Below are 10,139 nucleotides of genomic sequence, written 5' to 3'. Positions count from 1 at the left end.
GAGCTTGCCAAAGGATAAAATGAAAAAGGGAATGGTGAAGATCACCTTGACTCAAGTATATAAGTAAAAATATAGAGTAAAAGATAGGCCCTTCGCAGAGGGAAGCAGAGGTTGTCATGTGCTTTTAGGGTTAGATGCACAAAATCTCAATGCAAAAGAACATAACTTTATATTGCCACTTGTATATGGACCTTTATTATGCAGTTCGTCGCTTTTATTGCTTCCATAACAAGATCGTAGAAACCTTATTTTCTCTGTACTAATAAGTCATACATATTTAGAGAGCAATTTTTATTGCCTGCAACATGACAACTTACTTGAAGGATCTTACTCAATCCATAGGTAGGTATGGTGGACTCTCATGGCAAAACTGGGTTTAAGGATATTTGTAAGCACAAGTAGTATCTCTACTTGGTGCAAGGAATTTGGCTAGCATGAGGGGGAAAGGCAAGCTCAACATGTTGGGAAGATCAATGACAATATACTTTAACTGAGATGTGAGAAAACATAAACCATTACGTTGTCTTCCTTGTCCAACATCAACTCTTTTAGCATGTCATAATTAATGAGTGTTCACAATCATAAAAGATGTCCAAGATAGTATATTTGTATGTGAAAAGCTCTCTTTCCTTATTATTTCCTATTAATTGCAATGATGACCAAAACTACGTTTGTCAACTCTCAACAACCTTTATGCCTCATACTTTCTATGTGTGAAGTCATTACTATTCATATGATCAATATGAACACTTTTATTCTTTTTATTCTTTCTACTTCTCAAAATCATGGCAAGATAGCAAAGCTCTCGACTCAACACTAATATTTATTATAGATAGCTCATAGACTCAATTATATAAAGAGATCACAAAGCAAAACTCAAAACTAAATGATACTAAAACTTCAATCTACTTGATCAAGATAGTACTAAAAGGATCGAACTAAGTAAAACGGTAAAGATAGGAGTGTGATGGTGATACGATATCAGGGCACCTCCCCCAAGCTTGGCAGTTGCCAAGGGGAGTGCCCATACCCATGTGATTATGTCCTCGGAGGTGGTGAAGTAGGAGTTGTTGATGATGTAGGCTTGTCGTCCATCTTCCAAAGCATAGGCTCACCATCATAGAAGGATGATCGAGTCTCCGGGATCCTTAAATCTGCAGCCAAACTCATCCTCTTGAATCTATATTCATACTCACAGTTTTGGTTTTGCAGGTCATAGATCTGGGCTTGGAGGTGCTTGATTTTCTCTTGAAGCTTGAAGATGATCTCCCCAATGACCTTGGTATCTAGCTTGTGGTTGTTGGTGAACTCCGTGATCATCATCTGGTTGGCGTTGAGTCCATGCTCCACCATCCCTTGGCACTTGAAAACTTGTTGCTCCATGGCTTCGAGCTTTGTCTCCACACTTTTGGTACGCCTTGGTCCCTCCACATCGCGGATGTGCAGCACCCCCTCACGCATCTCAATGGTTTGAGGGTGTTGCAGCACCTCCGCGAGATAGGGGTTGATAACCCTCTCGAAAAACTTGTCCTTGGGAGCGCTTGGAGACGTCATGATGCTCTAGATCTGTCAGAAAAATAGCTCAAAACGAAAACAGAGGATATTTGTGTGATACGGTGGTCAAAGCCTTCGGGAGATTATATCATGCATTTTTACCGACTAAAATACGTAACGTGCAAGAAAACGGAGTCCGGGAGGCACACGAGGTGGCCAGGAGACAGGGGGGCACGCCCAGGAAGGGTGGGCGCGTCCTCCACCCTCGTGGAGGCCTCATGTCCTTCCCGGACTACTTCTTTCTTTCCAAAATTCTTAAATATTCCAAAACAGATAAAAATTGCCATTAGAATTGTTTTGGAGTCGGTTTACTTACGGTACCACGTACCTATTCCTTTTCGAAGTCTGGAACATTCTGGAAAGTGTCCCTTATGTATTCCTCCGGGGTTACGGTCTCAATAATATTAGTTTCAACATTGATAGGATTACCTGAGATATAATGTTTGATTCTTTGGCCGTTCACCACCCTCGGACTTGTGCCTTCGAAGTTGTTGATTTTTATGGCACCGGATCGATAGACATCCTCGATAACGTAAGGACCTTCCCATTTAGAGAGATGTTTTCCTGCAAAAAATCTTAAACGAGAGTTGAATAATAACACATAATCACCTACGTTAAACTCATGCTTTTGTATCCTTTTGTCATGCCAGCGTTTGACTTTTTCTTTGAATAGCTTGGCATTCTCATAGGCTTGGGTTCTCCATTCATCAAGTGAGCTAATATAAAATAGCCTCTTCTCACCGGCAAGTTTGAAGTCATAGTTGAGCTCTTTAATAGCCCAATATGCTTTATGTTCAAGTTCAAGAGGTAAGTGACATGCTTTTCCATAAACCATCTTATACGGAGACATACCCATAGGATTTTTGTATGTAGTTCTATAGGACCATAATGCATCATCAAGTATTTTGGACCAATTCTTTCTAGATCTATTGACTGTCTTTTGCAAAATTAATTTGAGCTCTCTATTGCTCAACTCTACTTGACCACTAGACTGCGGGTGATAAGGGGATGCAATTCTATGATTAACATCATACTTAGCAAGCAGCTTACGGAAAGCACCATGAATAAAATGTGAACCGCCATCAGTCATAAGATATCTAGGGACTCCAAACCTCTGAAAAATAACTTCTTTAAGCATCTTAATAGAGGCGTTATGATCAGCACTACTAGTTGGAATAGCTTCTACCCACTTAGTAACATAATCAACAGCAACTAAAATATGTGTATAACCATTAGAGGCAGGAAAAGGTCCCATATAATCAAAGCCCCGAACATCAAATGGTTCAATAACAAGAGAATTACTCATAGGCATTTCTTGGCATCTACTAATATTACAAATTCTTTGACATTCATCACAAGATAAGATAAACTTATGAGCATATTTGAAGAGAGTAGGCCAATAAAAACCAGATTGCAATACCTTATGTGCAGTTCTATCTCCAGCGTGGTGTCCTCCATATGATTCAGAGTGACACTTGCGTAGGATCTGTTCCTGTTCATGCTCAGGTACACAACGTCTAATAACACCATCTACTCCTTTATAAAGGTGTGGATCATCCCAGAAGTAATTTCTTAAATCATAAAAGAACTTTTTCTTTTGCTGGTATGTGAAACTAGGTGGTATAAATTTAACAACAATGTAATTAGCATAATCAGCATACCAAGGAGCAGTACGAGAAGCATTAATGACCGCTAATTGTTCATCAGGAAAGCTATCATCAATAGGCAGTGGGTCATCAAGAACATTCTCTAACCTAGACAAGTTGTCTGCAACGGAGTTCTCAGCTCCCTTTCTATCAATAATATGCAAATCAAATTCTTGGAGCAAGAGAACCCATCTAATGAGTTTAGGCTTAGCATCTTTCTTTTCCATAAGATATCTAATAGCAGCATGATCAGTGTGAATAGTAACTTTGGAATCAACAATATAAGGTCTAAACTTATCACATGCAAACACAACTGCTAAGAACTCTTTTTCAGTAGTAGCATAATTTCTCAAGGCAATATAAAGAGTCTTACTAGCATATTGGATAACATTCAATTTCTTATCAACTCTTTGCCCTAGAACAGCACCTACAGCATAATCACTAGCATCACACATAACTTCAAAGGGTAAATTCCAATCAGGTGGCTGAACAATAGCTGTAGTGATCAAAGCTTTCTTAAGTATTTCAAATGCTTCTACACAATCATCATCAAAGACAAAAGGAATATCTTTTTGCAATAAATTAGACAGAGGCCTAGAGATTTTAGAAAAGTCCTTAATGAACCTCCTATAAAAACCGGCATGACCAAGGAAACTTCTTATACCTTTTATGTCCTTGGGACATGGCATCTTTTCAATAGCATCAACTTTAGCTTTGTCAACTTCAATACCTCTCTCACAAATCTTATGCCACAAGACAATGCCTTCATTAACCATAAAGTGGCACTTTTCCCAATTCAAGACGAGACTAGTGTCTTCGCATCTCTGCAAAACTCGATCAAGGTTGCTCAAGCAATCATCAAAAGAGGATCCATAAACGGAGAAATCATCCATCAATACCTCACAAATCTTTTCAGAAAAGTCAGAGAATATAGCAATCATGCATCTTTGAAAGGTAGCAGGTGCATTTCATAAACCAAAAGGCATACGTCTATAAGCAAAGGTACCGAAAGGGCAAGTAAAAGTAGTTTTTTATTGATCCTTGCTGACACAGGTATTTGAGAGAAAGCAGAATAACCATCTACAACGCATAAATGTGTGTGTTTGGATAGTCTTTCTAGCATTTGATCAATAAAAGGTAAAGGGTAATGATCTTTCTTAGTAGCTTTATTTAATTTACAGAAATCAATTACCATCCTATAACCTGTAATAATTCTTTGCGGGATCCATTCATCTTTATCATTAGGAACTACAGTAATACCTCCCTTTTTAGGAACACAATGGACAGGGCTTACCCAATCACTATCAGCAACGGGATAAATTATACCTTCCTCAAGGAGCTTTAGTATCTCCTTTCTTACCACTTCTTTTATCTTAGGATTCAATCGACATTGAGGATCTCTAACTGGTTTGGCACCTTCCTCCAATTTAATTTTGTGTTGGCATAAGGTGGGACTAATGCCCTTAAAATCATCCAGAGTATATCCGATAGCAGCACGGTGCTTCTTCAGAGTTTTCAATAATCTTTCTTCTTCTTGTTCTGAAAGGTTAGCACTAATAATAACAGGATATATTTTATTTTCATCAAGATAAGCATACTTAAGATTATCGGGTAATGGTTTGAGTTCAAACACGGGATCACCCTTGGGTGGAGGGGGATCCCTAAGAATTTCAATGGGTAGGTTGTGTTTCAGAATAGGTTCCTGTTGAAGGAACACTTCATCTATTTCCCTTCTTTCATTCATAAACATATCATTTTCATGGTCTAGCAAATATTGTTCTAACGGATCAGTAGGAGGCACGACAATAGAAGCAAGACTAATAATCTCATCCTTACTAGGTGATTCTTTATCACGGGGTTGTCTATGAAACTTAGCAAAATTAAACTCATGAGACATATCCCCTAAGCCAATTGTAACAATATCCTTTTCGCAATCAATCCTAGCCTTAACAGTATTCAACAAGGGTCTACCAAAAATAATGGGACAAAAATCATCTTGTGGGGAACTAAGAACAAGAAAATCAGCAGGATATTTAACCTTCCCACACAAGACTTCAACATCTCTAGCAATCCCAATCGGTGAAATAGTATCTCTATTGGCAATCTTGATAGTAACATCAATACCTTCCAATTCAGCGGGTGCAGTATCATGCATAATTTATTTATATAAGTCATAGGGTATTGCACTTGCACTAGCACCCATATCACATAAGCCATGATAACAAATATCTCCTATTTTAACAGAAAGAACAGGCATGCCTACAACAGGTCTATGTATCTTAGCATCTGGTCTAACAATATTAGCAGTCTCACCACAGAAATAAATTACATGCCCATCTAAATCATCATCCAAGAGATCTTTAACTATAGCAATACTAGATCTTTAACCATAGGATCACTATAAGTGACAGTCTTTTCTTCAACTGTAATAGGTGCAACTGCTTTTACTTTAATAGGAGGATTATATTTAAACCACTTCTCCTTAAGGAGATCAACGTGAGTAGCAAAAGGTTCACAAAAAGCAGCTACTATCTCAGAGTCAAGTCCATACTTAGCGCTAAATCCACGAAAAGCATCAGTATCCATAAAAGATTTAAAACGATCAAACTTAGGTGTCATACCTGACTCCTTACCATCATCGGAACCCCAATCTTCAGAGTTGTGTTTATTTCTTTCCAATAAGTCCCACTTGAATTCAATAGTCTTCAGCATATAAGAACCAGCACAGGAAGTATCGAGCATGTTGCGATCATTGGGAGAAAGCCAAGCATAAATTTTTTGAATAATCATTTCTCTTGAGAGCTCATGATTGGGGCATGAATATAACATTGACTTAAGCCTCCCCCAAGCTTGAGCGATGCTTTCTCCTTTGCGAGGCCAGAAATTATATATGTAATTACGATCACGATGAACAAGATGCATAGGATAGAACTTCTGGTGAAATTCAAACTTCAATCGTTTATAATTCCAAGATCTCGTATCATCACATAGCCTATACCATGTCAATGCATCTCCCTTCAAAGATAAAGGGAAGACCTTCCTTTTGACAACATCATCGGGAATACCTGCAAGCTTAAATAACCCACAAACTTCATCCACAAAGATAAGGGGTAAATTGGGATGCAATGTTCCATCTCCTGCAAAGGGATTAGCTAGCAGTTTTTCTATCATACCTGAAGGAATCTCAAAGTAAATATTTTCAGTAGCTTCAGTAGGTTGAGGAGCAACTCTTTGCTCTTCTGGTCGGGGTGAAGATAGCCTGAACAAACCCCTCAAAGGATTAGTTTCCATAGTAACAAGTGATAGAAAATTTCATCACACTATATAAATGTTTCCTTACCAAGTTCCACTCATCAAAGGCTCTTCACTCCCCGGCAACGGCGCCAGAAAAGAGTCTTGATGACCCACAAGTATGGGGGATCTATCGTAGTCCTTTAGATAAGTAAGAGTGTCGAACCCAACGAGGAGCAGAAGGAAATGACAAGCGGTTTTCAGTAAGGTTTTCTCTGCAAGCACTGAAATTTTAGGTAATAGATAGTTTTGTGATATGATAAATTGTAACGAGTAACAAGCAATGAAAGTAAATAAAGTGCACCAAGGTGGCCCAATACTTTTTTAGCAAAGGGCAAGCCTGGACAATTTCTTACAATGAGAAAAGAGCTCCCGAGGACACATGAGAATTATCGTCAAGCTAGTTTTCATCACGCTCATATGATTCGCGTTCGGTACTTTGATAATTTGATATGTGGGTGGACCGGTGCTTGGGTACTGTCCTTACTTGGACAAGCATCCCACTTATGATTAACCCCTATTGCAAGCATCCGCAACTACAAAAGAAGTATTAAGGTAAACCTAACCACAACATTAGACATATGGATCCAAATCAGCCTCTTACGAAGCAACGCATAAACTAGGGTTTAAACTTTTGTTACTCTAGCAACCCATCATCTACTTATTACTTCCCAATGACTTCCTCTAGGCCCAAATAATGGTGAAGTCTCATGTAATCGACGTTCACATAACACCACTAGAGGAAAGACAACATACATCTCATCAAAATATCGAACGAATACCAAATTCACATGACTACTGATAGAAAGACTTCACCCATGTCCTCAGGAACAAACGTAACTACTCACAAAGCATATTCATGTTCATAATCAGAGGAGTAATAATATGCGTTAAGGATCTTAACATATGATCTTCCACCAAGTAAACCAATTAGCATCAACTACAAGGAGTAATCAACACTACTAGCAACCCACAGGTACCAACTTGTGGTTTTGATACAAGATTGGATACAAGAGATGAACTGGGGTTTTGAGAGGAGATGGTGCTGGTGAAGATGTTGATGGAGAATGACCCCCTCCCGAGGAGAGGGTCGTTGGTGATGACGATGGTGATGATTTCCCCCTCCCGGAGGGAAGTTTCCCCGGCAGAACAACTTTGCCGGAGCTCTAGATTGCTTCTGCCAAGGTTCCGCCTCATGGCGGCGGAGTTTCATCCCGTAAGTTTGCCTCTGATTTTTCTCCAGGGTAAAACCCTTCATATAGCACAAGATGGGCACCAGAGGGCCACTAGGGGGCCCAGGAGACAGGGGGCACGACTAGTAGGGGTGGGCGTGCCCCCCACCCTCCTGGCCAGGGTGTGGGCCACCTCTGGTGTTTTCTTTGCTCGACAATTCTTATTAATTTTTAAACTGCCTTCCGTGGAGTTTCAGGATTTTTAGAGTTGTGCAGAATAGGTTTCCAATATTTGCTCCTTTTCCAGCCAGAATTCCAGCTGCCGGCATCCCCTCTTCATGATAAACCTTGTAAAATAAGAGAGAATAGCCATAAGTATTGAGATATAATGTGTAATAACAACCCATAATGCAACAAATATTGATATAGAAGCATGATGCAAAATGGACGTATCAGGCCGCTGCTTCCCGCCAGCGACAAATCAATGGAGGATGCTGGTCTTAGTTTTTGCTGGATGCCATGACAGGTAAGTGAATCATTCCTCTATTTAGATCTAGCGGTTGCAGAGATTTGTTTCTAAAGCTGAAACACTACGGGTTGACACCACGACCCGCCATGCGCTGTAGGTTCCCACTCCGAGGAGGAGTTCGCCGACAACCTTGAACACCCAGATCCGGTCCCTCTCGTTGTGCTGCGGACGGGAAAAGCCATCCCTGTTGTGCTGGCGGAGTCAAACGCAGGGTCTGCATGTGGGCAACATGTTAGTGTCGCCGGCTGGAGGAGGCGCAGGGCGGCATGTACGGTCGGCGTGAGGCATCTCTGACTTGGTCTTCCCAGTCAACCGACAGTTTCAAAGGCGCCCGGTTGAACAAAAAAGGTATGCGCTGGATACATACCCGATTTCTCTACGTTCCGTTGTAGGTGGCTGGATGTTTATCTGTTGTAGTATGAGATACAGCTTCATATTGTAGTTTTCCTGAATTTGTATTTCTCCCTAGAGATATTTTAATCGGGTTTCACTGCCCCCTGAGAACGTGTTCCTGCAAATAACTTGACAATGCTCCTAGTCCAGCAATTACTTTGAACAGTCATACTTTGCAGTTGAACCTTATGAGAAGTAATGGTTTGCTTGAAAAATTGAAGTTGCATCTTGGCAGTGCACCACCCGACAGGACGCCGTGCTCCTCTAGGATGAGGGTACAAGACGAGTTGATTTGCAAATACGTGGAGACAACACAAAGTGTTATTAGGCCAGAGATAGAAATTAGTTTCGATTCACTTGGTTGATTTCTACAACTTGTATTCGTGGGAGATAGTCTTTAGAGTTAGGTATGGAAAAAGCCTGCTGAACGTCGAAAGGACCAAATCAATGCAGGCGATCGTTTGCAGATTCTGGATGCGTACTGAAAAAATGGACTTCGAAATCGTTACATGCAGATCAGCTGATTTGCAGATTTCATGCTATACCGAGAAACAACTATATGTCAAAAATGTGGATCAGCTGTTTGTTAGATAGTTGTTGATTGGAAAGAATCCAGTGGGATAGAGTATTTCCTTTTTGCATCCTACAGTCATCTCTGAGATAATTGCATCACCGAAGATTTATATAGTGGTTTTTTCATGCAATGCACAGCAGTGGCATATGTCTGACGCTGGCTGTTGGTGTACTGAAACATTCATCTGAGTCTAAGGTTATCTAAGTGTATAGAAACTGAAAGTTACATGGTGTTTAATTTCCATTATATGTGGGTTACTTCACATTTTTGTTAAGTATTTATAGTTTCCTTGGGCATTATTAACTGTGGATGCTCTAGAGTCTGCATATGAAATCATGGATAATTTGTTGTTGTGCACGGTCACGTTTGCATTACTTTCATTTTTGACATTTCAAGATATTTTGCAGGAGTATGTGCTCCATGCAAGAGGACGGACAAAACGGGGTAGTAGAAATTCATTTTAGGTAATAGGCTTACCTGAGGTTTGCATATTTCTTCTCTCTACTCGTTACGGAATAGCAGACTGAAGTTAACTTTGTGCGTACTAAAAATGCATAATTGTTCTTTGAGGCAGGACATCCAATTGAACATATAACTGTTAATAAATTTGGGGCGTGATAAAGCATTGACATTTTACATTTATTAATTTGCAGGGGAAGCCAGAAGCAGAGAATAGTGATAAAGTGTCTGAGCCATTCTCTAATCAGCCTGCCATGGAGTGCCTGAGCCGTTCTCGAATTAGTTGTTCCATCTCCCCCTTACGGCTGTCTCCACATTTAATGCACCCATGGGCTGGCTTCATTTTCCGCCCATACATGTGCTATACAGAGTAAAATACAGTACTGCTTCACGCATCCCCATGCTAGTGAATGGTGGTGATTTCAGAAGCATCTGACACTACTAGGAAAAGAGCTATAGATGGAATTGATACTAATGGCGCACCAGACATGTGGTGCGCCATTACTATATACTAATGGCGT

This window comes from Triticum dicoccoides, chromosome 3B (assembly GCF_002162155.2).
Source record: "Triticum dicoccoides isolate Atlit2015 ecotype Zavitan chromosome 3B, WEW_v2.0, whole genome shotgun sequence".
Taxonomy (NCBI): domain Eukaryota; kingdom Viridiplantae; phylum Streptophyta; class Magnoliopsida; order Poales; family Poaceae; genus Triticum; species Triticum dicoccoides.
The sequence above is the reverse complement of the archived record's forward strand: the minus strand, read 5'-3'. Positions refer to the sequence as shown.